General features: G+C 46.4%; 43 non-coding genes and 6 pseudogenes across 43 annotated transcripts in view; all 49 read right to left on the bottom strand.

The window, feature by feature from the left end:
- Positions 1–302: 302 nt before the first annotated feature.
- On the bottom strand, positions 303–421 carry LOC144070112 (5S ribosomal RNA). Its single transcript, XR_013299054.1, has one exon. It is a non-coding gene; the product is annotated as a 5S ribosomal RNA (ribosomal RNA).
- A 316-nt stretch (positions 422–737) lies between these two features.
- Positions 738–856, bottom strand: LOC144070153 (5S ribosomal RNA). Its single transcript, XR_013299093.1, has one exon. It is a non-coding gene; the product is annotated as a 5S ribosomal RNA (ribosomal RNA).
- A 316-nt stretch (positions 857–1,172) lies between these two features.
- Positions 1,173–1,291, bottom strand: LOC144069825 (5S ribosomal RNA). The gene has a single exon (XR_013298779.1). It is a non-coding gene; the product is annotated as a 5S ribosomal RNA (ribosomal RNA).
- A 316-nt stretch (positions 1,292–1,607) lies between these two features.
- On the bottom strand, positions 1,608–1,726 carry LOC144069823 (5S ribosomal RNA). The gene has a single exon (XR_013298778.1). It is a non-coding gene; the product is annotated as a 5S ribosomal RNA (ribosomal RNA).
- Positions 1,727–2,042: 316 nt separating this feature from the next.
- LOC144069731 (5S ribosomal RNA) lies at positions 2,043–2,161 on the bottom strand (annotated as a pseudogene).
- A 316-nt stretch (positions 2,162–2,477) lies between these two features.
- Positions 2,478–2,596, bottom strand: LOC144069822 (5S ribosomal RNA). The gene has a single exon (XR_013298777.1). It is a non-coding gene; the product is annotated as a 5S ribosomal RNA (ribosomal RNA).
- A 316-nt stretch (positions 2,597–2,912) lies between these two features.
- LOC144069821 (5S ribosomal RNA) lies at positions 2,913–3,031 on the bottom strand. The gene has a single exon (XR_013298776.1). It is a non-coding gene; the product is annotated as a 5S ribosomal RNA (ribosomal RNA).
- Positions 3,032–3,347: 316 nt separating this feature from the next.
- Positions 3,348–3,466, bottom strand: LOC144069730 (5S ribosomal RNA; annotated as a pseudogene).
- A 316-nt stretch (positions 3,467–3,782) lies between these two features.
- LOC144069820 (5S ribosomal RNA) lies at positions 3,783–3,901 on the bottom strand. The gene has a single exon (XR_013298775.1). It is a non-coding gene; the product is annotated as a 5S ribosomal RNA (ribosomal RNA).
- Positions 3,902–4,217: 316 nt separating this feature from the next.
- Positions 4,218–4,336, bottom strand: LOC144069819 (5S ribosomal RNA). The gene has a single exon (XR_013298774.1). It is a non-coding gene; the product is annotated as a 5S ribosomal RNA (ribosomal RNA).
- A 316-nt stretch (positions 4,337–4,652) lies between these two features.
- Positions 4,653–4,771, bottom strand: LOC144069681 (5S ribosomal RNA). The gene has a single exon (XR_013298728.1). It is a non-coding gene; the product is annotated as a 5S ribosomal RNA (ribosomal RNA).
- A 316-nt stretch (positions 4,772–5,087) lies between these two features.
- On the bottom strand, positions 5,088–5,206 carry LOC144069548 (5S ribosomal RNA). The gene has a single exon (XR_013298604.1). It is a non-coding gene; the product is annotated as a 5S ribosomal RNA (ribosomal RNA).
- Positions 5,207–5,522: 316 nt separating this feature from the next.
- Positions 5,523–5,641, bottom strand: LOC144069818 (5S ribosomal RNA). Its single transcript, XR_013298773.1, has one exon. It is a non-coding gene; the product is annotated as a 5S ribosomal RNA (ribosomal RNA).
- Positions 5,642–5,957: 316 nt separating this feature from the next.
- LOC144069547 (5S ribosomal RNA) lies at positions 5,958–6,076 on the bottom strand. The gene has a single exon (XR_013298603.1). It is a non-coding gene; the product is annotated as a 5S ribosomal RNA (ribosomal RNA).
- Positions 6,077–6,392: 316 nt separating this feature from the next.
- On the bottom strand, positions 6,393–6,511 carry LOC144069817 (5S ribosomal RNA). Its single transcript, XR_013298772.1, has one exon. It is a non-coding gene; the product is annotated as a 5S ribosomal RNA (ribosomal RNA).
- Positions 6,512–6,827: 316 nt separating this feature from the next.
- On the bottom strand, positions 6,828–6,946 carry LOC144070152 (5S ribosomal RNA). The gene has a single exon (XR_013299092.1). It is a non-coding gene; the product is annotated as a 5S ribosomal RNA (ribosomal RNA).
- A 316-nt stretch (positions 6,947–7,262) lies between these two features.
- On the bottom strand, positions 7,263–7,381 carry LOC144069816 (5S ribosomal RNA). Its single transcript, XR_013298771.1, has one exon. It is a non-coding gene; the product is annotated as a 5S ribosomal RNA (ribosomal RNA).
- A 316-nt stretch (positions 7,382–7,697) lies between these two features.
- On the bottom strand, positions 7,698–7,816 carry LOC144069815 (5S ribosomal RNA). The gene has a single exon (XR_013298770.1). It is a non-coding gene; the product is annotated as a 5S ribosomal RNA (ribosomal RNA).
- Positions 7,817–8,132: 316 nt separating this feature from the next.
- Positions 8,133–8,251, bottom strand: LOC144069729 (5S ribosomal RNA; annotated as a pseudogene).
- A 316-nt stretch (positions 8,252–8,567) lies between these two features.
- LOC144070251 (5S ribosomal RNA) lies at positions 8,568–8,686 on the bottom strand. The gene has a single exon (XR_013299187.1). It is a non-coding gene; the product is annotated as a 5S ribosomal RNA (ribosomal RNA).
- A 316-nt stretch (positions 8,687–9,002) lies between these two features.
- Positions 9,003–9,121, bottom strand: LOC144070004 (5S ribosomal RNA). Its single transcript, XR_013298951.1, has one exon. It is a non-coding gene; the product is annotated as a 5S ribosomal RNA (ribosomal RNA).
- A 316-nt stretch (positions 9,122–9,437) lies between these two features.
- Positions 9,438–9,556, bottom strand: LOC144070111 (5S ribosomal RNA). The gene has a single exon (XR_013299053.1). It is a non-coding gene; the product is annotated as a 5S ribosomal RNA (ribosomal RNA).
- Positions 9,557–9,872: 316 nt separating this feature from the next.
- On the bottom strand, positions 9,873–9,991 carry LOC144069813 (5S ribosomal RNA). The gene has a single exon (XR_013298768.1). It is a non-coding gene; the product is annotated as a 5S ribosomal RNA (ribosomal RNA).
- Positions 9,992–10,307: 316 nt separating this feature from the next.
- On the bottom strand, positions 10,308–10,426 carry LOC144069812 (5S ribosomal RNA). Its single transcript, XR_013298767.1, has one exon. It is a non-coding gene; the product is annotated as a 5S ribosomal RNA (ribosomal RNA).
- Positions 10,427–10,742: 316 nt separating this feature from the next.
- Positions 10,743–10,861, bottom strand: LOC144069811 (5S ribosomal RNA). The gene has a single exon (XR_013298766.1). It is a non-coding gene; the product is annotated as a 5S ribosomal RNA (ribosomal RNA).
- A 316-nt stretch (positions 10,862–11,177) lies between these two features.
- Positions 11,178–11,296, bottom strand: LOC144069810 (5S ribosomal RNA). Its single transcript, XR_013298765.1, has one exon. It is a non-coding gene; the product is annotated as a 5S ribosomal RNA (ribosomal RNA).
- Positions 11,297–11,612: 316 nt separating this feature from the next.
- Positions 11,613–11,731, bottom strand: LOC144069809 (5S ribosomal RNA). Its single transcript, XR_013298764.1, has one exon. It is a non-coding gene; the product is annotated as a 5S ribosomal RNA (ribosomal RNA).
- Positions 11,732–12,047: 316 nt separating this feature from the next.
- LOC144069807 (5S ribosomal RNA) lies at positions 12,048–12,166 on the bottom strand. Its single transcript, XR_013298763.1, has one exon. It is a non-coding gene; the product is annotated as a 5S ribosomal RNA (ribosomal RNA).
- Positions 12,167–12,482: 316 nt separating this feature from the next.
- On the bottom strand, positions 12,483–12,601 carry LOC144069728 (5S ribosomal RNA; annotated as a pseudogene).
- A 316-nt stretch (positions 12,602–12,917) lies between these two features.
- Positions 12,918–13,036, bottom strand: LOC144070151 (5S ribosomal RNA). The gene has a single exon (XR_013299091.1). It is a non-coding gene; the product is annotated as a 5S ribosomal RNA (ribosomal RNA).
- A 316-nt stretch (positions 13,037–13,352) lies between these two features.
- LOC144069806 (5S ribosomal RNA) lies at positions 13,353–13,471 on the bottom strand. Its single transcript, XR_013298762.1, has one exon. It is a non-coding gene; the product is annotated as a 5S ribosomal RNA (ribosomal RNA).
- A 316-nt stretch (positions 13,472–13,787) lies between these two features.
- LOC144069727 (5S ribosomal RNA) lies at positions 13,788–13,906 on the bottom strand (annotated as a pseudogene).
- A 316-nt stretch (positions 13,907–14,222) lies between these two features.
- Positions 14,223–14,341, bottom strand: LOC144070150 (5S ribosomal RNA). The gene has a single exon (XR_013299090.1). It is a non-coding gene; the product is annotated as a 5S ribosomal RNA (ribosomal RNA).
- Positions 14,342–14,657: 316 nt separating this feature from the next.
- LOC144069926 (5S ribosomal RNA) lies at positions 14,658–14,776 on the bottom strand. The gene has a single exon (XR_013298875.1). It is a non-coding gene; the product is annotated as a 5S ribosomal RNA (ribosomal RNA).
- A 316-nt stretch (positions 14,777–15,092) lies between these two features.
- On the bottom strand, positions 15,093–15,211 carry LOC144069805 (5S ribosomal RNA). The gene has a single exon (XR_013298761.1). It is a non-coding gene; the product is annotated as a 5S ribosomal RNA (ribosomal RNA).
- A 316-nt stretch (positions 15,212–15,527) lies between these two features.
- Positions 15,528–15,646, bottom strand: LOC144069804 (5S ribosomal RNA). Its single transcript, XR_013298760.1, has one exon. It is a non-coding gene; the product is annotated as a 5S ribosomal RNA (ribosomal RNA).
- A 316-nt stretch (positions 15,647–15,962) lies between these two features.
- On the bottom strand, positions 15,963–16,081 carry LOC144069803 (5S ribosomal RNA). The gene has a single exon (XR_013298759.1). It is a non-coding gene; the product is annotated as a 5S ribosomal RNA (ribosomal RNA).
- A 316-nt stretch (positions 16,082–16,397) lies between these two features.
- On the bottom strand, positions 16,398–16,516 carry LOC144069801 (5S ribosomal RNA). Its single transcript, XR_013298757.1, has one exon. It is a non-coding gene; the product is annotated as a 5S ribosomal RNA (ribosomal RNA).
- A 316-nt stretch (positions 16,517–16,832) lies between these two features.
- Positions 16,833–16,951, bottom strand: LOC144069467 (5S ribosomal RNA). The gene has a single exon (XR_013298526.1). It is a non-coding gene; the product is annotated as a 5S ribosomal RNA (ribosomal RNA).
- A 316-nt stretch (positions 16,952–17,267) lies between these two features.
- Positions 17,268–17,386, bottom strand: LOC144070216 (5S ribosomal RNA). Its single transcript, XR_013299153.1, has one exon. It is a non-coding gene; the product is annotated as a 5S ribosomal RNA (ribosomal RNA).
- A 316-nt stretch (positions 17,387–17,702) lies between these two features.
- Positions 17,703–17,821, bottom strand: LOC144070149 (5S ribosomal RNA). The gene has a single exon (XR_013299089.1). It is a non-coding gene; the product is annotated as a 5S ribosomal RNA (ribosomal RNA).
- A 316-nt stretch (positions 17,822–18,137) lies between these two features.
- On the bottom strand, positions 18,138–18,256 carry LOC144069588 (5S ribosomal RNA). The gene has a single exon (XR_013298641.1). It is a non-coding gene; the product is annotated as a 5S ribosomal RNA (ribosomal RNA).
- A 316-nt stretch (positions 18,257–18,572) lies between these two features.
- Positions 18,573–18,691, bottom strand: LOC144069990 (5S ribosomal RNA). Its single transcript, XR_013298936.1, has one exon. It is a non-coding gene; the product is annotated as a 5S ribosomal RNA (ribosomal RNA).
- Positions 18,692–19,007: 316 nt separating this feature from the next.
- On the bottom strand, positions 19,008–19,126 carry LOC144069538 (5S ribosomal RNA). Its single transcript, XR_013298594.1, has one exon. It is a non-coding gene; the product is annotated as a 5S ribosomal RNA (ribosomal RNA).
- Positions 19,127–19,442: 316 nt separating this feature from the next.
- LOC144070148 (5S ribosomal RNA) lies at positions 19,443–19,561 on the bottom strand. The gene has a single exon (XR_013299088.1). It is a non-coding gene; the product is annotated as a 5S ribosomal RNA (ribosomal RNA).
- A 316-nt stretch (positions 19,562–19,877) lies between these two features.
- LOC144069800 (5S ribosomal RNA) lies at positions 19,878–19,996 on the bottom strand. The gene has a single exon (XR_013298756.1). It is a non-coding gene; the product is annotated as a 5S ribosomal RNA (ribosomal RNA).
- A 313-nt stretch (positions 19,997–20,309) lies between these two features.
- Positions 20,310–20,438, bottom strand: LOC144069591 (5S ribosomal RNA; annotated as a pseudogene).
- Positions 20,439–20,754: 316 nt separating this feature from the next.
- LOC144070181 (5S ribosomal RNA) lies at positions 20,755–20,873 on the bottom strand. The gene has a single exon (XR_013299119.1). It is a non-coding gene; the product is annotated as a 5S ribosomal RNA (ribosomal RNA).
- A 316-nt stretch (positions 20,874–21,189) lies between these two features.
- Positions 21,190–21,233, bottom strand: part of LOC144069572 (5S ribosomal RNA) — a 119-nt gene continuing 75 nt past the window's right edge. Inside the window, exon 1 of the ribosomal RNA XR_013298626.1 lies at positions 21,190–21,233. This exon is cut by the window's right edge and continues 75 nt beyond it. This is a non-coding gene — a ribosomal RNA (5S ribosomal RNA).

The following is a 21,233-nucleotide window of genomic DNA, read 5'->3' as shown; positions in this document are numbered from 1 at the left end:
ACAAATCCCCTTTGGAAATCCGAACGGTCCATAGTCTTGCATGTGGATCGTGTATTTGGATATTTGGATCGGGTGTGGAGGGTGAGGGGTCCTCTTTGGAGAACCCTTCGTTAAAGGAGTCGACTTTGTTGCCGCTTGCTCTTCTTTTGCTTTATTACTTCTACAACTACGGGAATGAAGATTATCAGAAGGAGAGCTTCAATAAAATGTTGTGAGATGTGCAGAGGAGGGAAGTCTTTCATGATTTAGGAGGTCAAAAGGAGATGAACATCCATAAAATGTCGAAAATGGTTTTGACAAGATGCTTACAGCACCTGGTATTCCCAAGCGGTCTCCCATCCAGGTACTAACCAGGCCCAACCCTTCTTAGCTTCCGAGATCAGACGAGATCGGGCGTTTTCAGGGTAGTATGGCCGTGAGCAACATTGCCGCTGAACAAATCCCCTTTGGAAATCCGAACGGTCCATAGTCTTGCATGTGGATCGTGTATTTGGATATTTGGATCGGGTGTGGAGGGTGAGGGGTCCTCTTTGGAGAACCCTTCGTTAAAGGAGTCGACTTTGTTGCCGCTTGCTCTTCTTTTGCTTTATTACTTCTACAACTACGGGAATGAAGATTATCAGAAGGAGAGCTTCAATAAAATGTTGTGAGATGTGCAGAGGAGGGAAGTCTTTCATGATTTAGGAGGTCAAAAGGAGATGAACATCCATGAAATGTCGAAAATGGTTTTGACAAGATGCTTACAGCACCTGGTATTCCCAAGCGGTCTCCCATCCAGGTACTAACCAGGCCCAAACCTGCTTAGCTTCCGAGATCAGACGAGATCGGGCGTTTTCAGGGTAGTATGGCCGTGAGCAACACTGTCGCTGAACAAATCCCCTTTGGAAATCCGAACGGTCCATAGTCTTGCATGTGGATCTTGTATTTGGATATTTGGATCGGGTGTGGAGGGTGAGGGGTCCTCTTTGGAGAACCCTTCGTTAAAGGAGTCGACTTTGTTGCCGCTTGCTCCTCTTTTGCTTTATTACTTCTACAACTACGGGAATGAAGATTATCAGAAGGAGAGCTTCAATAAAATGTTGTGAGATGTGCAGAGGAGGGAAGTCTTTCATGATTTAGGAGGTCAAAAGGAGATGAACATCCATGAAATGTCGAAAATGGTTTTGACAAGATGCTTACAGCACCTGGTATTCCCAAGCGGTCTCCCATCCAGGTACTAACCAGGCCCAACCCTGCTTAGCTTCCGAGATCAGACGAGATCGGGCGTTTTCAGGGTAGTATGGCCGTGAGCAACAATGCCGCTGAACAAATCCCCTTTGGAAATCCGAACGGTCCATAGTCTTGCATGTGGATCGTGTATTTGGATATTTGGATCGGGTGTGGAGGGTGAGGGGTCCTCTTTGGAGAACCCTTCGTTAAAGGAGTCGACTTTGTTGCCGCATGCTCTTCTTTTGCTTTATTACTTCTACAAATACGGGAATGAAGATTATCAGAAGGAGAGCTTCAATAAAATGTTGTGAGATGTGCAGAGGAGGGAAGTCTTTCATGATTTAGGAGGTCAAAAGGAGATGAACATCCATGAAATGTCGAAAATGGTTATGACAAGATGCTTACAGCACCTGGTATTCCCAAGCGGTCTCCCATCCAGGTACTAACCAGGCCCAACCCTGCTTAGCTTCCGAGATCAGACGAGATCGGGCGTTTTCAGGGTAGTATGGCCGTGAGCAACATTTTCGCTGAACAAATCCCCTTTGGAAATCCGAACGGTCCATAGTCTTGCATGTGGATCGTGTATTTGGATATTTGGATCGGGTGTGGAGGGTGAGGGGTCCTCTTTGGAGAACCCTTCGTTAAAGGAGTCGACTTTGTTGCCGCTTGCTCTTCTTTTGCTTTATTACTTCTACAACCACGGGAATGAAGATTATCAGAAGGAGAGCTTCAATAAAATGTTGTGAGATGTGCAGAGGAGGGAAGTCTTTCATGATTTAGGAGGTCAAAAGGAGATGAACATCCATGAAATGTCGAAAATGGTTTTGACAAGATGCTTACAGCACCTGGTATTCCCAAGCGGTCTCCCATCCAGGTACTAAGCAGGCCCAACCCTGCTTAGCTCCCGGGAGCAGACGAGATCGGGCGTTTTCAGGGTAGTATGGCCGTGAGCAACATTGTCGCTGAACAAATCCCCTTTGGAAATCCGAACGGTCCATAGTCTTGCATGTGGATCGTGTATTTTGATATTTGGATCGGGTGTGGAGGGTGAGGGGTCCTCTTTGGAGAACCCTTCGTTAAAGGAGTCGACTTTGTTGCCGCATGCTCTTCTTTTGCTTTATTACTTCTACAAATACGGGAATGAAGATTATCAGAAGGAGAGCTTCAATAAAATGTTGTGAGATGTGCAGAGGAGGGAAGTCTTTCATGATTTAGGAGGTCAAAAGGAGATGAACATCCATGAAATGTCGAAAATGGTTTTGACAAGATGCTTACAGCACCTGGTATTCCCAAGCGGTCTCCCATCCAGGTACTAACCAGGCCCAACCCTGCTTAGCTTCCGAGATCAGACGAGATCGGGCGTTTTCAGGGTAGTATGGCCGTGAGCAACAATGCCGCTGAACATATCCCCTTTGGAAATCCGAACGGTCCATAGTCTTGCATGTGGATCGTGTATTTGGATATTTGGATCGGGTGTGGAGGGTGAGGGGTCCTCTTTGGAGAACCCTTCGTTAAAGGAGTCGACTTTGTTGCCGCATGCTCTTCTTTTGCTTTATTACTTCTACAACTACGGGAATGAAGATTATCAGAAGGAGAGCTTCAATAAAATGTTGTGAGATGTGCAGAGGAGGGAAGTCTTTCATGATTTAGGAGGTCAAAAGGAGATGAACATCCATGAAATGTCGAAAATGGTTATGACAAGATGCTTACAGCACCTGGTATTCCCAAGCGGTCTCCCATCCAGGTACTAACCAGGCCCAACCCTGCTTAGCTTCCGAGATCAGACGAGATCGGGCGTTTTCAGGGTAGTATGGCCGTGAGCAACATTTTCGCTGAACAAATCCCCTTTGGAAATCCGAACGGTCCATAGTCTTGCATGTGGATCGTGTATTTGGATATTTGGATCGGGTGTGGAGGGTGAGGGGTCCTCTTTGGAGAACCCTTCGTTAAAGGAGTCGACTTTGTTGCCGCTTGCTCTTCTTTTGCTTTATTACTTCTACAACCACGGGAATGAAGATTATCAGAAGGAGAGCTTCAATAAAATGTTGTGAGATGTGCAGAGGAGGGAAGTCTTTCATGATTTAGGAGGTCAAAAGGAGATGAACATCCATGAAATGTCGAAAATGGTTTTGACAAGATGCTTACAGCACCTGGTATTCCCAAGCGGTCTCCCATCCAGGTACTAAGCAGGCCCAACCCTGCTTAGCTCCCGGGAGCAGACGAGATCGGGCGTTTTCAGGGTAGTATGGCCGTGAGCAACATTGTCGCTGAACAAATCCCCTTTGGAAATCCGAACGGTCCATAGTCTTGCATGTGGATCGTGTATTTGGATATTTGGATCGGGTGTGGAGGGTGAGGGGTCCTCTTTGGAGAACCCTTCGTTAAAGGAGTCGACTTTGTTGCCGCTTGCTCTTCTTTTGCTTTATTACTTCTACAACTACGGGAATGAAGATTATCAGAAGGAGAGCTTCAATAAAATGTTGTGAGATGTGCAGAGGAGGGAAGTCTTTCATGATTTAGGAGGTCAAAAGGAGATGAACATCCATGAAATGTCGAAAATGGTTTTGACAAGATGCTTACAGCACCTGGTATTCCCAAGCGGTCTCCCATCCAGGTACTAACCAGGCCCAACCCTGCTTAGCTTCCGAGATCAGACGAGATCGGGCGTTTTCAGGGTAGTATGGCCGTGAGCAACAATGCCGCTGAACATATCCCCTTTGGAAATCCGAACGGTCCATAGTCTTGCATGTGGATCGTGTATTTGGATATTTGGATCGGGTGTGGAGGGTGAGGGGTCCTCTTTGGAGAACCCTTCGTTAAAGGAGTCGACTTTGTTGCCGCATGCTCTTCTTTTGCTTTATTACTTCTACAACTACGGGAATGAAGATTATCAGAAGGAGAGCTTCAATAAAATGTTGTGAGATGTGCAGAGGAGGGAAGTCTTTCATGATTTAGGAGGTCAAAAGGAGATGAACATCCATGAAATGTCGAAAATGGTTTTGACAAGATGCTTACAGCACCTGGTATTCCCAAGCGGTCTCCCATCCAGGTACTAACCAGGCCCAACCCTGCTTAGCTTCCGAGATCAGACGAGATCGGGCGTTTTCAGGGTAGTATGGCCGTGAGCAACATTGTCGCTGAACAAATCCCCTTTGGAAATCCGAACGGTCCATAGTCTTGCATGTGGATCGTGTATTTGGATATTTGGATCGGGTGTGGAGGGTGAGGGGTCATCTTTGGAGAACCCTTCGTTAAAGGAGTCGACTTTGTTGCCGCTTGCTCTTCTTTTGCTTTATTACTTCTACAACTACGGGAATGAAGATTATCAGAAGGAGAGCTTCAATAAAATGTTGTGAGATGTGCAGAGGAGGGAAGTCTTTCATGATTTAGGAGGTCAAAAGGAGATGAACATCCATGAAATGTCGAAAATGGTTTTGACAAGATGCTTACAGCACCTGGTATTCCCAAGCGGTCTCCCATCCAGGTACTAACCAGGCCCAACCCTGCTTAGCTTCCTTGATCAGACGAGATCGGGGGTTTTCAGGGTAGTATGGCCGTGAGCAACATTGTCGCAGAACAAATCCCCTTTGGAAATCCGAACGGTCCATAGTCTTGCATGTGGATCGTGTATTTGGATATTTGGATCGGGTGTGGAGGGTGAGGGGTCCTCTTTGGAGAACCCTTCGTTAAAGGAGTCGACTTTGTTGCCGCTTGCTCTTCTTTTGCTTTATTACTTCTACAACTACGGGAATGAAGATTATCAGAAGGAGAGCTTCAATAAAATGTTGTGAGATGTGCAGAGGAGGGAAGTCTTTCATGATTTAGGAGGTCAAAAGGAGATGAACATCCATGAAATGTCGAAAATGGTTTTGACAAGATGCTTACAGCACCTGGTATTCCAAAGCGGTCTCCCATCCAGGTACTAACCAGGCCCAACCCTGCTTAGCTTCCGAGATCAGACGAGATCGGACGTTTTCGGGGTAGTATGGCCGTGAGCAGCATTGTCGCTGAACAAATCCCCTTTGGAAATCCGAACGGTCCATAGTCTTGCATGTGGATCGTGTATTTGGATATTTGGATCGGGTGTGGAGGGTGAGGGGTCCTCTTTGGAGAACCCTTCGTTAAAGGAGTCAACTTTGTTGCCGCTTGCTCCTCTTTTGCTTTATTACTTCTACAACTACGGGAATGAAGATTATCAGAAGGAGAGCTTCAATAAAATGTTGTGAGATGTGCAGAGGAGGGAAGTCTTTCATGATTTAGGAGGTCAAAAGGAGATGAACATCCATGAAATGTCGAAAATGGTTTTGACAAGATGCTTACAGCACCTGGTATTCCCAAGCGGTCTCCCATCCAGGTACTAACCAGGCCCAACCCTGCTTAGCTTCCGAGATCAGACGAGATCGGGCGTTTTCAGGGTAGTATGGCCGTGAGCAACATTGCCGCTGAACAAATCCCCTTTGGAAATCCGAACGGTCCATAGTCTTGCATGTGGATCGTGTATTTGGATATTTGGATCGGGTGTGGAGGGTGAGGGGTCCTCTTTGGAGAACCCTTCGTTAAAGGAGTCGACTTTGTTGCCGCTTGCTCTTCTTTTGCTTTATTACTTCTACAACTACGGGAATGAAGATTATCAGAAGGAGAGCTTCAATAAAATGTTGTGAGATGTGCAGAGGAGGGAAGTCTTTCATGATTTAGGAGGTCAAAAGGAGATGAACATCCATGAAATGTCGAAAATGGTTTTGACAAGATGCTTACAGCACCTGGTATTCCAAAGCGGTCTCCCATCCAGGTACTAACCAGGCCCAACCCTGCTTAGCTTCCGAGATCAGACGAGATCGGACGTTTTCGGGGTAGTATGGCCGTGAGCAGCATTGTCGCTGAACAAATCCCCTTTGGAAATCCGAACGGTCCATAGTCTTGCATGTGGATCGTGTATTTGGATATTTGGATCGGGTGTGGAGGGTGAGGGGTCCTCTTTGGAGAACCCTTCGTTAAAGGAGTCAACTTTGTTGCCGCTTGCTCCTCTTTTGCTTTATTACTTCTACAACTACGGGAATGAAGATTATCAGAAGGAGAGCTTCAATAAAATGTTGTGAGATGTGCAGAGGAGGGAAGTCTTTCATGATTTAGGAGGTCAAAAGGAGATGAACATCCATGAAATGTCGAAAATGGTTTTGACAAGATGCTTACAGCACCTGGTATTCCCAAGCGGTCTCCCATCCAGGTACTAACCAGGCCCAACCCTGCTTAGCTTCCGAGATCAGACGAGATCGGGCGTTTTCAGGGTAGTATGGCCGTGAGCAACATTGTCGCTGAACAAATCCCCTTTGGAAATCCGAACGGTCCATAGTCTTGCATGTGGATCGTGTATTTGGATATTTGGATCGGGTGTGGAGGGTGAGGGGTCCTCTTTGGAGAACCCTTCGTTAAAGGAGTCGACTTTGTTGCCGCTTGCTCTTCTTTTGCTTTATTACTTCTACAACTACGGGAATGAAGATTATCAGAAGGAGAGCTTCAATAAAATGTTGTGAGATGTGCAGAGGAGGGAAGTCTTTCATGATTTAGGAGGTCAAAAGGAGATGAACATCCATGAAATGTCGAAAATGGTTTTGACAAGATGCTTACAGCACCTGGTATTCCCAAGCGGTCTCCCATCCAGGTACTAACCAGGCCCAAACCTGCTTAGCTTCCGAGATCAGACGAGATCGGGCGTTTTCAGGGTAGTATGGCCGTGAGCAACACTGTCGCTGAACAAATCCCCTTTGGAAATCCGAACGGTCCATAGTCTTGCATGTGGATCTTGTATTTGGATATTTGGATCGGGTGTGGAGGGTGAGGGGTCCTCTTTGGAGAACCCTTCGTTAAAGGAGTCGACTTTGTTGCCGCTTGCTCCTCTTTTGCTTTATTACTTCTACAACTACGGGAATGAAGATTATCAGAAGGAGAGCTTCAATAAAATGTTGTGAGATGTGCAGAGGAGGGAAGTCTTTCATGATTTAGGAGGTCAAAAGGAGATGAACATCCATGAAATGTCGAAAATGGTTTTGACAAGATGCTTACAGCACCTGGTATTCCCAAGCGGTCTCCCATCCAGGTACTAACCAGGCCCAACCCTGCTTAGCTTCCGAGATCAGACGAGATCGGGCGTTTTCAGGGTAGTATGGCCGTGAGCAACAATGCCGCTGAACAAATCCCCTTTGGAAATCCGAACGGTCCATAGTCTTGCATGTGGATCGTGTATTTGGATATTTGGATCGGGTGTGGAGGGTGAGGGGTCCTCTTTGGAGAACCCTTCGTTAAAGGAGTCGACTTTGTTGCCGCATGCTCTTCTTTTGCTTTATTACTTCTACAAATACGGGAATGAAGATTATCAGAAGGAGAGCTTCAATAAAATGTTGTGAGATGTGCAGAGGAGGGAAGTCTTTCATGATTTAGGAGGTCAAAAGGAGATGAACATCCATGAAATGTCGAAAATGGTTATGACAAGATGCTTACAGCACCTGGTATTCCCAAGCGGTCTCCCATCCAGGTACTAACCAGGCCCAACCCTGCTTAGCTTCCGAGATCAGACGAGATCGGGCGTTTTCAGGGTAGTATGGCCGTGAGCAACATTTTCGCTGAACAAATCCCCTTTGGAAATCCGAACGGTCCATAGTCTTGCATGTGGATCGTGTATTTGGATATTTGGATCGGGTGTGGAGGGTGAGGGGTCCTCTTTGGAGAACCCTTCGTTAAAGGAGTCGACTTTGTTGCCGCTTGCTCTTCTTTTGCTTTATTACTTCTACAACCACGGGAATGAAGATTATCAGAAGGAGAGCTTCAATAAAATGTTGTGAGATGTGCAGAGGAGGGAAGTCTTTCATGATTTAGGAGGTCAAAAGGAGATGAACATCCATGAAATGTCGAAAATGGTTTTGACAAGATGCTTACAGCACCTGGTATTCCCAAGCGGTCTCCCATCCAGGTACTAAGCAGGCCCAACCCTGCTTAGCTCCCGGGAGCAGACGAGATCGGGCGTTTTCAGGGTAGTATGGCCGTGAGCAACATTGTCGCTGAACAAATCCCCTTTGGAAATCCGAACGGTCCATAGTCTTGCATGTGGATCGTGTATTTGGATATTTGGATCGGGTGTGGAGGGTGAGGGGTCCTCTTTGGAGAACCCTTCGTTAAAGGAGTCGACTTTGTTGCCGCTTGCTCTTCTTTTGCTTTATTACTTCTACAACTACGGGAATGAAGATTATCAGAAGGAGAGCTTCAATAAAATGTTGTGAGATGTGCAGAGGAGGGAAGTCTTTCATGATTTAGGAGGTCAAAAGGAGATGAACATCCATAAAATGTCGAAAATGGTTTTGACAAGATGCTTACAGCACCTGGTATTCCCAAGCGGTCTCCCATCCAGGTACTAACCAGGCCCAACCCTTCTTAGCTTCCGAGATCAGACGAGATCGGGCATTTTCAGGGTAGTATGGCCGTGAGCAACATTGCCGCTGAACAAATCCCCTTTGGAAATCCGAACGGTCCATAGTCTTGCATGTGGATCGTGTATTTGGATATTTGGATCGGGTGTGGAGGGTGAGGGGTCCTCTTTGGAGAACCCTTCGTTAAAGGAGTCAACTTTGTTGCCGCTTGCTCCTCTTTTGCTTTATTACTTCTACAACTACGGGAATGAAGATTATCAGAAGGAGAGCTTCAATAAAATGTTGTGAGATGTGCAGAGGAGGGAAGTCTTTCATGATTTAGGAGGTCAAAAGGAGATGAACATCCATGAAATGTCGAAAATGGTTTTGACAAGATGCTTACAGCACCTGGTATTCCCAAGCGGTCTCCCATCCAGGTACTAACCAGGCCCAACCCTGCTTAGCTCCCGAGATCAGACGAGATCGGGCGTTTTCAGGGTAGTATGGCCGTGAGCAACATTGTCGCTGAACAAATCCCCTTTGGAAATCCGAACGGTCCATAGTCTTGCATGTGGATCGTGTATTTGGATATTTGGATCGGGTGTGGAGGGTGAGGGGTCCTCTTTGGAGAACCCTTCGTTAAAGGAGTCGACTTTGTTGCCGCTTGCTCTTCTTTTGCTTTATTACTTCTACAACTACGGGAATGAAGATTATCAGAAGGAGAGCTTCAATAAAATGTTGTGAGATGTGCAGAGGAGGGAAGTCTTTCATGATTTAGGAGGTCAAAAGGAGATGAACATCCATAAAATGTCGAAAATGGTTTTGACAAGATGCTTACAGCACCTGGTATTCCCAAGCGGTCTCCCATCCAGGTACTAACCAGGCCCAACCCTTCTTAGCTTCCGAGATCAGACGAGATCGGGCGTTTTCAGGGTAGTATGGCCGTGAGCAACATTGTCGCTGAACAAATCTCCTTTGGAAATCCGAACGGTCCATAGTCTTGCATGTGGATCTTGTATTTGGATATTTGGATCGGGTGTGGAGGGTGAGGGGTCCTCTTTGGAGAACCCTTCGTTAAAGGAGTCGACTTTGTTGCCGCTTGCTCCTCTTTTGCTTTATTACTTCTACAACTACGGGAATGAAGATTATCAGAAGGAGAGCTTCAATAAAATGTTGTGAGATGTGCAGAGGAGGGAAGTCTTTCATGATTTAGGAGGTCAAAAGGAGATGAACATCCATGAAATGTCGAAAATGGTTTTGACAAGATGCTTACAGCACCTGGTATTCCCAAGCGGTCTCCCATCCAGGTACTAACCAGGCCCAACCCTGCTTAGCTTCCGAGATCAGACGAGATCGGGCGTTTTCAGGGTAGTATGGCCGTGAGCAACAATGCCGCTGAACAAATCCCCTTTGGAAATCCGAACGGTCCATAGTCTTGCATGTGGATCGTGTATTTGGATATTTGGATCGGGTGTGGAGGGTGAGGGGTCCTCTTTGGAGAACCCTTCGTTAAAGGAGTCGACTTTGTTGCCGCATGCTCTTCTTTTGCTTTATTACTTCTACAAATACGGGAATGAAGATTATCAGAAGGAGAGCTTCAATAAAATGTTGTGAGATGTGCAGAGGAGGGAAGTCTTTCATGATTTAGGAGGTCAAAAGGAGATGAACATCCATGAAATGTCGAAAATGGTTATGACAAGATGCTTACAGCACCTGGTATTCCCAAGCGGTCTCCCATCCAGGTACTAACCAGGCCCAACCCTGCTTAGCTTCCGAGATCAGACGAGATCGGGCGTTTTCAGGGTAGTATGGCCGTGAGCAACATTTTCGCTGAACAAATCCCCTTTGGAAATCCGAACGGTCCATAGTCTTGCATGTGGATCGTGTATTTGGATATTTGGATCGGGTGTGGAGGGTGAGGGGTCCTCTTTGGAGAACCCTTCGTTAAAGGAGTCGACTTTGTTGCCGCTTGCTCTTCTTTTGCTTTATTACTTCTACAACTACGGGAATGAAGATTATCAGAAGGAGAGCTTCAATAAAATGTTGTGAGATGTGCAGAGGAGGGAAGTCTTTCATGATTTAGGAGGTCAAAAGGAGATGAACATCCATGAAATGTCGAAAACGGTTTTGACAAGCTGCTTACAGCACCTGGTATTCCCAAGCGGTCTCCCATCCAGGTACTAACCAGGCCCAACCCTGCTTAGCTTCCGAGATCAGACGAGATCGGGCGTTTTCAGGGTAGTATGGCCGTGAGCAACATTGTCGCTGAACAAATCCCCTTTGGAAATCCGAACGGTCCATAGTCTGGCATGTGGATCGTGTATTTGGATATTTGGATCGGGTGTGGAGGGTGAGGGGTCCTCTTTGGAGAACCCTTCGTTAAAGGAGTCGACTTTGTTGCCGCTTGCTCTTCTTTTGCTTTATTACTTCTACAACTACGGGAATGAAGATTATCAGAAGGAGAGCTTCAATAAAATGTTGTGAGATGTGCAGAGGAGGGAAGTCTTTCATGATTTAGGAGGTCAAAAGGAGATGAACATCCATCAAATGTCGAAAATGGTTTTGACAAGATGCTTACAGCACCTGGTATTCCCAAGCGGTCTCCCATCCAGGTACTAACCAGGCCCAACCCTGCTTAGCTTCCGAGATCAGACGAGATCGGGCGTTTTCAGGGTAGTATGGCCGTGAGCAACATTATCGCTGAACAAATCCCCTTTGGAAATCCGAACGGTCCATAGTCTTGAATGTGGATCGTGTATTTGGATATTTGGATCGGGTGTGGAGGGTGAGGGGTCCTCTTTGGAGAACCCTTCGTTAAAGGAGTCGACTTTGTTGCCGCTTGCTCTTCTTTTGCTTTATTACTTCTACAACTACGGGAATGAAGATTATCAGAAGGAGAGCTTCAAAAAAATGTTGTGAGATGTGCAGAGGAGGGAAGTCTTTCATGATTTAGGAGGTCAAAAGGAGATGAACATCCATGAAATGTCGAAAATGGTTTTGACAAGATGCTTACAGCACCTGGTATTCCCAAGCGGTCTCCCATCCAGGTACTAACCAGGCCCAACCCTGCTTAGCTTCCGAGATCAGACGAGATCGGGCGTTTTCAGGGTAGTATGGCCGTGAGCAACAATGCCGCTGAACAAATCCCCTTTGGAAATCCGAACGGTCCATAGTCTTGCATGTGGATCGTGTATTTGGATATTTGGATCGGGTGTGGAGGGTGAGGGGTCCTCTTTGGAGAACCCTTCGTTAAAGGAGTCGACTTTGTTGCCGCATGCTCTTCTTTTGCTTTATTACTTCTACAAATACGGGAATGAAGATTATCAGAAGGAGAGCTTCAATAAAATGTTGTGAGATGTGCAGAGGAGGGAAGTCTTTCATGATTTAGGAGGTCAAAAGGAGATGAACATCCATGAAATGACGAAAATGGTTATGACAAGATGCTTACAGCACCTGGTATTCCCAAGCGGTCTCCCATCCAGGTACTAACCAGGCCCAACCCTGCTTAGCTTCCGAGATCAGACGAGATCGGGCGTTTTCAGGGTAGTATGGCCGTGAGCAACATTTTCGCTGAACAAATCCCCTTTGGAAATCCGAACGGTCCATAGTCTTGCATGTGGATCGTGTATTTGGATATTTGGATCGGGTGTGGAGGGTGAGGGGTCCTCTTTGGAGAACCCTTCGTTAAAGGAGTCGACTTTGTTGCCGCTTGCTCTTCTTTTGCTTTATTACTTCTACAACCACGGGAATGAAGATTATCAGAAGGAGAGCTTCAATAAAATGTTGTGAGATGTGCAGAGGAGGGAAGTCTTTCATGATTTAGGAGGTCAAAAGGAGATGAACATCCATGAAATGTCGAAAATGGTTTTGACAAGATGCTTACAGCACCTGGTATTCCCAAGCGGTCTCCCATCCAGGTACTAAGCAGGCCCAACCCTGCTTAGCTCCCGGGAGCAGACGAGATCGGGCGTTTTCAGGGTAGTATGGCCGTGAGCAACATTGTCGCTGAACAAATCCCCTTTGGAAATCCGAACGGTCCATAGTCTTGCATGTGGATCGTGTATTTTGATATTTGGATCGGGTGTGGAGGGTGAGGGGTCCTCTTTGGAGAACCCTTCGTTAAAGGAGTCGACTTTGTTGCCGCTTGCTCTTCTTTTGCTTTATTACTTCTACAACTACGGGAATGAAGATTATCAGAAGGAGAGCTTCAATAAAATGTTGTGAGATGTGCAGAGGAGGGAAGTCTTTCATGATTTAGGAGGTCAAAAGGAGATGAACATCCATGAAATGTCGAAAATGGTTTTGACAAGATGCTTACAGCACCTGGTATTCCCAAGCGGTCTCCCATCCAGGTACTAACCAGGCCCAAACCTGCTTAGCTTCCGAGATCAGACGAGATCGGGCGTTTTCAGGGTAGTATGGCCGTGAGCAACAATGCCGCTGAACAAATCCCCTTTGGAAATCCGAACGGTCCATAGTCTTGCATGTGGATCGTGTATTTGGATATTTGGATCGGGTGTGGAGGGTGAGGGGTCCTCTTTGGAGAACCCTTCGTTAAAGGAGTCGACTTTGTTGCCGCATGCTCTTCTTTTGCTTTATTACTTCTACAAATACGGGAATGAAGATTATCAGAAGGAGAGCTTCAATAAAATGTTGTGAGATGTGCAGAGGAGGGAAGTCTTTCATGATTTAGGAGGTCAAAAGGAGATGAACATCCATGAAATGACGAAAATGGTTATGACAAGATGCTTACAGCACCTGGTATTCCCAAGCGGTCTCCCATCCAGGTACTAACCAGGCCCAACCCTGCTTAGCTTCCGAGATCAGACGAGATCGGGCGTTTTCAGGGTAGTATGGCCGTGAGCAACATTTTCGCTGAACAAATCCCCTTTGGAAATCCGAACGGTCCATAGTCTTGCATGTGGATCGTGTATTTGGATATTTGGATCGGGTGTGGAGGGTGAGGGGTCCTCTTTGGAGAACCCTTCGTTAAAGGAGTCGACTTTGTTGCCGCTTGCTCTTCTTTTGCTTTATTACTTCTACAACCACGGGAATGAAGATTATCAGAAGGAGAGCTTCAATAAAATGTTGTGAGATGTGCAGAGGAGGGAAGTCTTTCATGATTTAGGAGGTCAAAAGGAGATGAACATCCATGAAATGTCGAAAATGGTTTTGACAAGATGCTTACAGCACCTGGTATTCCCAAGCGGTCTCCCATCCAGGTACTAAGCAGGCCCAACCCTGCTTAGCTCCCGGGAGCAGACGAGATCGGGCGTTTTCAGGGTAGTATGGCCGTGAGCAACATTGTCGCTGAACAAATCCCCTTTGGAAATCCGAACGGTCCATAGTCTTGCATGTGGATCGTGTATTTTGATATTTGGATCGGGTGTGGAGGGTGAGGGGTCCTCTTTGGAGAACCCTTCGTTAAAGGAGTCGACTTTGTTGCCGCTTGCTCTTCTTTTGCTTTATTACTTCTACAACTACGGGAATGAAGATTATCAGAAGGAGAGCTTCAATAAAATGTTGTGAGATGTGCAGAGGAGGGAAGTCTTTCATGATTTAGGAGGTCAAAAGGAGATGAACATCCATGAAATGTCGAAAATGGTTTTGACAAGATGCTTACAGCACCTGGTATTCCCAAGCGGTCTCCCATCCAGGTACTAACCAGGCCCAAACCTGCTTAGCTTCCGAGATCAGACGAGATCGGGCGTTTTCAGGGTAGTATGGCCGTGAGCAACATTGTCGCTGAACAAATCCCCTTTGGAAATCCGAACGGTCCATAGTCTTGCATGTGGATCGTGTATTTGGATATTTGGATCGGGTGTGGAGGGTGAGGGGTCCTCTTTGGAGAACCCTTCGTTAAAGGAGTCGACTTTGTTGCCGCTTGCTCTTCTTTTGCTTTATTACTTCTACAACTACGGGAATGAAGATTATCAGAAGGAGAGCTTCAATAAAATGTTGTGAGATGTGCAGAGGAGGGAAGTCTTTCATGATTTAGGAGGTCAAAAGGAGATGAACATCCATGAAATGTCGAAAATGGTTTTGACAAGATGCTTACAGCACCTGGTATTCCCAAGCGGTCTCCCATCTAGGTACTAACCAGGCCCAACCCTGCTTAGCTTCCGAGATCAGACGAGATCGGGCGTTTTCAGGGTAGTATGGCCGTGAGCAACATTGTTGCTGAACAAATCCCCTTTGGAAATCCGAACGGTCCATAGTCTTGCATGTGGATCGTGTATTTGGATATTTGGATCGGGTGTGGAAGGTGAGGGGTCCTCTTTGGAGAACCCTTTGTTAAAGGAGTCAACTTTGTTGCCGCTTGCTCTTCTTTTGCTTTATTACTTCTACAACTACGGGAATGAAGATTATCAGAAGGAGAGCTTCAATAAAATGTTGTGAGATGTGCAGAGGAGGGAAGTCTTTCATGATTTAGGAGGTCAAAAGGAGATGAACATCCATGAAATGTCGAAAATGGTTATGACAAGATGCTTACAGCACCTGGTATTCCCAAGCGGTCTCCCATCCAGGTACTAACCAGGCCCAACCCTGCTTAGCTTCCGAGATCAGACGAGATCGGGCGTTTTCAGGGTAGTATGGCCGTGAGCAACATTTTCGCTGAACAAATCCCCTTTGGAAATCCGAACGGTCCATAGTCTTGCATGTGGATCGTGTATTTGGATATTTGGATCGGGTGTGGAGGGTGAGGGGTCCTCTTTGGAGAACCCTTCGTTAAAGGAGTCGACTTTGTTGCCGCTTGCTCTTCTTTTGCTTTATTACTTCTACAACTACGGGAATGAAGATTATCAGAAGGAGAGCTTCAATAAAATGTTGTGAGATGTGCAGAGGAGGGAAGTCTTTCATGATTTAGGAGGTCAAAAGGAGATGAACATCCATCAAATGTCGAAAATGGTTTTGACAAGATGCTTACAGCACCTGGTATTCCCAAGCGGTCTCCCATCCAGGTACTAACCAGGCCCAACCCTGCTTAGCTTCCGAGATCAGACGAGATCGGGCGTTTTCAGGGTAGTATGGCCGTGAGCAACATTATCGCTGAACAAATCCCCTTTGGAAATCCGAACGGTCCATAGTCTTGAATGTGGATCGTGTATTTGGATATTTGGATCGGGTGTGGAGGGTGAGGGGTCCTCTTTGGAGAACCCTTCGTTAAAGGAGTCGACTTTGTTGCCGCTTGCTCTTCTTTTGCTTTATTACTTCTACAACTACGGGAATGAAGATTATCAGAAGGAGAGCTTCAAAAAAATGTTGTGAGATGTGCAGAGGAGGGAAGTCTTTCATGATTTTTTAGGTCATAAGGAGATGAACATCCATGAAATGTCGAAAATGGTTTTGACAAGATGCTTACAGCACCTGGTATTCCCAAGCGGTCTCCCATCCAGGTACTAACCAGGCCCAACCCTGCTTAGCTTCCGAGATCAGACGAGATCGGGCGTTTTCAGGGTAGTATGGCCGTGAGCAACATTGTCGCTGAACAAATCCCCTTTGGAAATCCGAACGGTCCATAGTCTTGAATGTGGATCGTGTATTTGGATATTTGGATCGGGTGTGGAGGGTGAGGGGTCCTCTTTGGAGAACCCTTCGTTAAAGGAGTCGACTTTGTTGCCGCTTGCTCTTCTTTTGCTTTATTACTTCTACAACTACGGGAATGAAGATTATCAGAAGGAGAGCTTCAAAAAAATGTTGTGAGATGTGCAGAGGAGGGAAGTCTTTCATGATTTTTTAGGTCATAAGGAGATGAACATCCATGAAATGTCGAAAATGGTTTTGACAAGATGCTTACAGCACCTGGTATTCCCAAGCGGTCTCCCATCCAGGTACTAACCAGGCCCAACCCTGCTTAGCTTCCGAGATCAGACGAGATCGGGCGTTTTCAGGGTAGTATGGCCGTGAGCAACATTGTCGCTGAACAAATCCCCTTTGGAAATCCGAACGGTCCATAGTCTTGCATGTGGATCGTGTATTTGGATATTTGGATCGGGTTTGGAGGGTGAGGGGTCCTCTTTGGAGAACCCTTCGTTAAAGGAGTCGACTTTGTTGCCGCTTGCTCTTCTTTTGCTTTATTACTTCTACAACTACGGGAATGAAGATTATCAGAAGGAGAGCTTCAATAAAATGTTGTGAGATGTGCAGAGGAGGGAAGTCTTTCATGATTTAGGAGGTCAAAAGGAGATGAACATCCATTAAAGGTCGAAAACGGTTTTGACAAGATGCTAACAGCACCTGGTATTCCCAAGCGGTCTCCCATCCAGGTACTAACCAGGCCCAACCCTGCTTAACTTCCGAGATCAGACGAGATCGGGCGTTTTCAGGGTAGTATGGCCGTGAGCAACATTGTCGCTGAACAAATCCCCTTTGGAAATCCGAACGGTCCATAGTCTTGCATGTGGATCGTGTATTTGGATATTTGGATCGGGTGTGGAGGGTGAGGGGTCCTCTTTGGAGAACCCTTCGTTAAAGGAGTCGACTTTGTTGCCGCTTGCTCTTCTTTTGCTTTATTACTTCTACAACTACGGGAATGAAGATTATCAGAAGGAGAGCTTCAATAAAATGTTGTGAGATGTGCAGAGGAGGGAAGTCTATCATGATTTAGGAGGTCAAAAGGAGATGAACATCCATGAAAGGTCGAAAATGATTTTGACAAGATGCTTACAGCACCTGGTATTCCCAAGCAGTCTCCCATCCAGGTACTAACCAGGCCCAACCCTGCTTAGCTTCCGAGATCAGACGAGATCGGGCGTTTTCAGGGTAGAATGGCCGTGAGCAACATTGTCGCTGAACAAATCCCCTTTGGAAATCCGAACGGTCCATAGTCTTGCATGTGGATCGTGTATTTGGATATTTGGATCGGGTGTGGAGGGTGAGGGGTCCTCTTTGGAGAACCCTTCGTTAAAGGAGTCGACTTTGTTGCCGCTTGCTCTTCTTTTGCTTTATTACTTCTACAACTACGGGAATGAAGATTATCAGAAGGAGAGCTTCAATAAAATGTTGTGAGATGTGCAGAGGAGGGAAGTCTTTCATGATTTAGGAGGTCAAAAGGAGATGAACATCCATGAAATGTCGAAAATGGTTTTGACAAGATGCTTACAGCACCTGGTATTCCCAAGCGGTCTCCCATCCAGGTACTAACCAGGCCCAAACCTGCTTAGCTTCCGAGATCAGACGAGATCGGGCGTTTTCAGGGTAGTATGGCCGTGAGCAACACTGACGCTGAACAAATCCCCTTTGGAAATCCGAACGGTCCATAGTCTTGCATGTGGATCGTGTATTTGGATATTTGGATCGGGTGTGGAGGGTGAGGGGTCCTCTTTGGAGAACCCTTCGTTAAAGGAGTCGACTTTGTTGCCGCTTGCTCTTCTTTTGCTTTATTACTTCTACAACTACGGGAATGAAGATTATCAGAAGGAGAGCTTCAATAAAATGTTGTGAGATGTGCAGAGGAGGGAAGTCTTTCATGATTTAGGAGGTCAAAAGGAGATGAACATCCATGAAATGTCGAAAATGGTTTTGACAAGATGCTTACAGCACCTGGTATTCCCAAGCGGTCTCCCATCCAGGTACTAACCAGGCCCAACCCTGCTTAGATTCCGAGATCAGACGAGATCGGGCGTTTTCAGGGTAGAAAGGCCGTGAGCAACATTGTCGCTGAACAAATCCCCTTTGGAAATCCGAACGGTCCATAGTCTTGCATGTGGATCGTGTATTTGGATATTTGGATCGGGTGTGGAGGGTGAGGGGTCCTCTTTGGAGAACCCTTCGTTAAAGGAGTCGACTTTGTTGCCGCTTGCTCTTCTTTTGCTTTATTACCTCTACAACTACGGGAATGAAGATTATCAGAAGGAGAGCTTCAATAAAATGTTGTGAGATGTGCAGAGGAGGGAAGTCTTTCATGATTTAGGAGGTCAAAAGGAGATGAACATCCATGAAATGTCCAAAATGGTTTTGACAAGATGCTTGCAGCACCTGGTATTCCCAAGCGGTCTCCCATCCAGGTACTAACCAGGCCCAACCCTGCTTAACTTCCGAGATCAGACGAGATCGGGCGTTTTCAGGGTAGTATGGCCGTGAGCAACACTGTCGCTGAACAAATCCCCTTTGGAAATCCGAACGGTCCATAGTCTTGCATGTGGATCGTGTATTTGGATATTTGGATCGGGTGTGGAGGGTGAGGGGTCCTCTTTGGAGAACCCTTCGTTAAAGGAGTCGACTTTGTTGCCGCTTGCTCTTCTTTTGCTTTATTACTTCTACAACTACGGGAATGAAGATTATCAGAAGGAGAGCTTCAATAAAATGTTGTGAGATGTGCAGAGGAGGGAAGTCTTTCATGATTTAGGAGGTCAAAAGGAGATGAACATCCATGAAATGTCGAAAATGGTTTTGACAAGATGCTTACAGCACCTGGTATTCCCAAGCGGTCTCCCATCCAGGTACTTACCAGGCCCAACCCTGCTTAGCTTCCGAGATGAGACGAGATCGGGCGTTTTCAGGGTAGTATGGCCGTGAGCAACATTGTCGCTGAACAAATCCCCTTTGGAAATCCGAACGGTCCATCGTCTTGCATGTGGATCGTGTATTTGGATATTTGGATCGGGTGTGGAGGGTGAGGGGTCCTCTTTGGAGAACCCTTCGTTAAAGGAGTCGACTTTGTTGCCGCTTGCTCTTCTTTTGCTTTATTACTTCTACAACTACGGGAATGAAGATTATCAGAAGGAGAGCTTCAATAAAATGTTGTGAGATGTGCAGAGGAGGGAAGTCTTTCATGATTTAGGAGGTCAAAAGGAGATGAACATCCATGAAATGTCGAAAATGGTTTTGACAAGATGCTTACAGCACCTGGTATTCCCAAGCGGTCTCCCATCCAGGTACTAACCAGGCCCAAACCTGCTTAGCTTCCGAGATCAGACGAGATCGGGCGTTTTCAGGGTAGTATGGCCGTGAGCAACATTGTCGCTGAACAAATCCCCTTTGGAAATCCGAACGGTCCATAGTCTTGCATGTGGATCGTGTATTTGGATATTTGGATCGGGTGTGGAGGGTGAGGGGTCCTCTTTGGAGAACCCTTCGTTAAAGGAGTCGACTTTGTTGCCGCTTGCTCCTCTTTTGCTTTATTACTTCTACAACTACGGGAATGAAGATTATCAGAAGGAGAGCTTCAATAAAATGTTGTGAGATGTGCAGAGGAGGGAAGTCTTTCATGATTTAGGAGGTCAAAAGGAGATGAACATCCATGAAATGTCGAAAATGGTTTTGACAAGATGCTTACAGCACCTGGTATTCCCAAGCGGTCTCCCATCCAGGTACTAACCAGGCCCAACCCTGCTTAGCTTCCGAGATCAGACGAGATCGGGCGTTTTCAGGGTAGTATGGCCGTGAGCACCATTGTCGCTGTACAAATCCCCTTTGGAAATTCGACCGGTCCATAGTCTTGCATGTGGATCGTGTATTTGGATATCTGGATCCGGTGTGGAGGGTGAGTGGTCCTCTTTGGAGAACCCTTCGTTAAAGGAGTCGACTTTGTTGCCGCTTGCTCTTCTTTTGCTTTATTACTTCTACAACTACGGGAATGAAGATTTTCAGGAGAGCTTCAATAAAATGTTGTGAGATGTGCAGAGGAGGGAAGTCTTTCATGATTTAGGAGGTCAAAAGGAGATGAACATCCATGAAATGTCGAAAATGGTTTTGACAAGATGCTTACAGCACCTGGTATTCCCAAGCGGTCTCCCATCCAGGTACTATCCAGGCCCAACCCTGCTTAGCTTCCGAGATCAGACGAGATCAGACGAGATCGGGCGTTTTCAGGGAAGTATGGCCGTGAGCAACATTGTCGCTGAACAAATCCCCTTTGGAAACCCGAACGGTCCATAGTCTTGCATGTGGATCGTGTATTTGGATATTTGGATCCGGTGTGGAGGGTGAGTGGTCCTCTTTGGAGAACCCTTCGTTAAAGGAGTCGACTTTGTTGCCGCTTGCTCTTCTTTTGCTTGATTACTTCTACAACTACGGGAATGAAGATTATCAGAAGGAGAGCTCCAATAAAATGTTGTGAGATGTGCAGAGGAGGGAAGTCTTTCATGATTTAGGAGGTCAAAAGGAGATGAACATCCATGAAATGTCGAAAATGGTTTTGACAAGATGCTTACAGCACCGGGTATTCCCAAGCGGTCTCCCATCCAGGTACTAACCAGGCCCAATCCTGCTTAGCTTCCGAGATCAGACGAGATCGGGCGTTTTCAGGGTAGTATGGCCGTGAGCAACATTGTTGCTGAACAAATCCCCTTTGGAAATCCGAACGGTCCATAGTCTTGCATGTGGATCGTGTATTTGGATATTTGGATCGGGTGTGGAGGGTGAGGGGTCCTCTTTGGAGAACCCTTCGTTAAAGGAGTCGACTTTGTTGCCGCTTGCTCGTCTTTTGCTTCATTACTTCTACAACTACGGGAATGAAGATTATCAGAAGGAGAGCTTCAATAAAATGTTGTGAGATGTGCAGAGGAGGGAAGTCTTTCATGATTTAGGAGGTCAAAAGGAGATGAACATCCATGAAATGTCGAAAATGGTTTTGACAAGATGCTTACAGCACCTGGTATTCCCAAGCAGTCTCCCACCCATGTA

The sequence above is a fragment of the Stigmatopora argus genome, chromosome 24 (assembly GCF_051989625.1).
Source record: "Stigmatopora argus isolate UIUO_Sarg chromosome 24, RoL_Sarg_1.0, whole genome shotgun sequence".
Lineage (NCBI taxonomy): Eukaryota > Metazoa > Chordata > Actinopteri > Syngnathiformes > Syngnathidae > Stigmatopora > Stigmatopora argus.
This window is presented reverse-complemented; position numbering and strand designations above follow the sequence as displayed.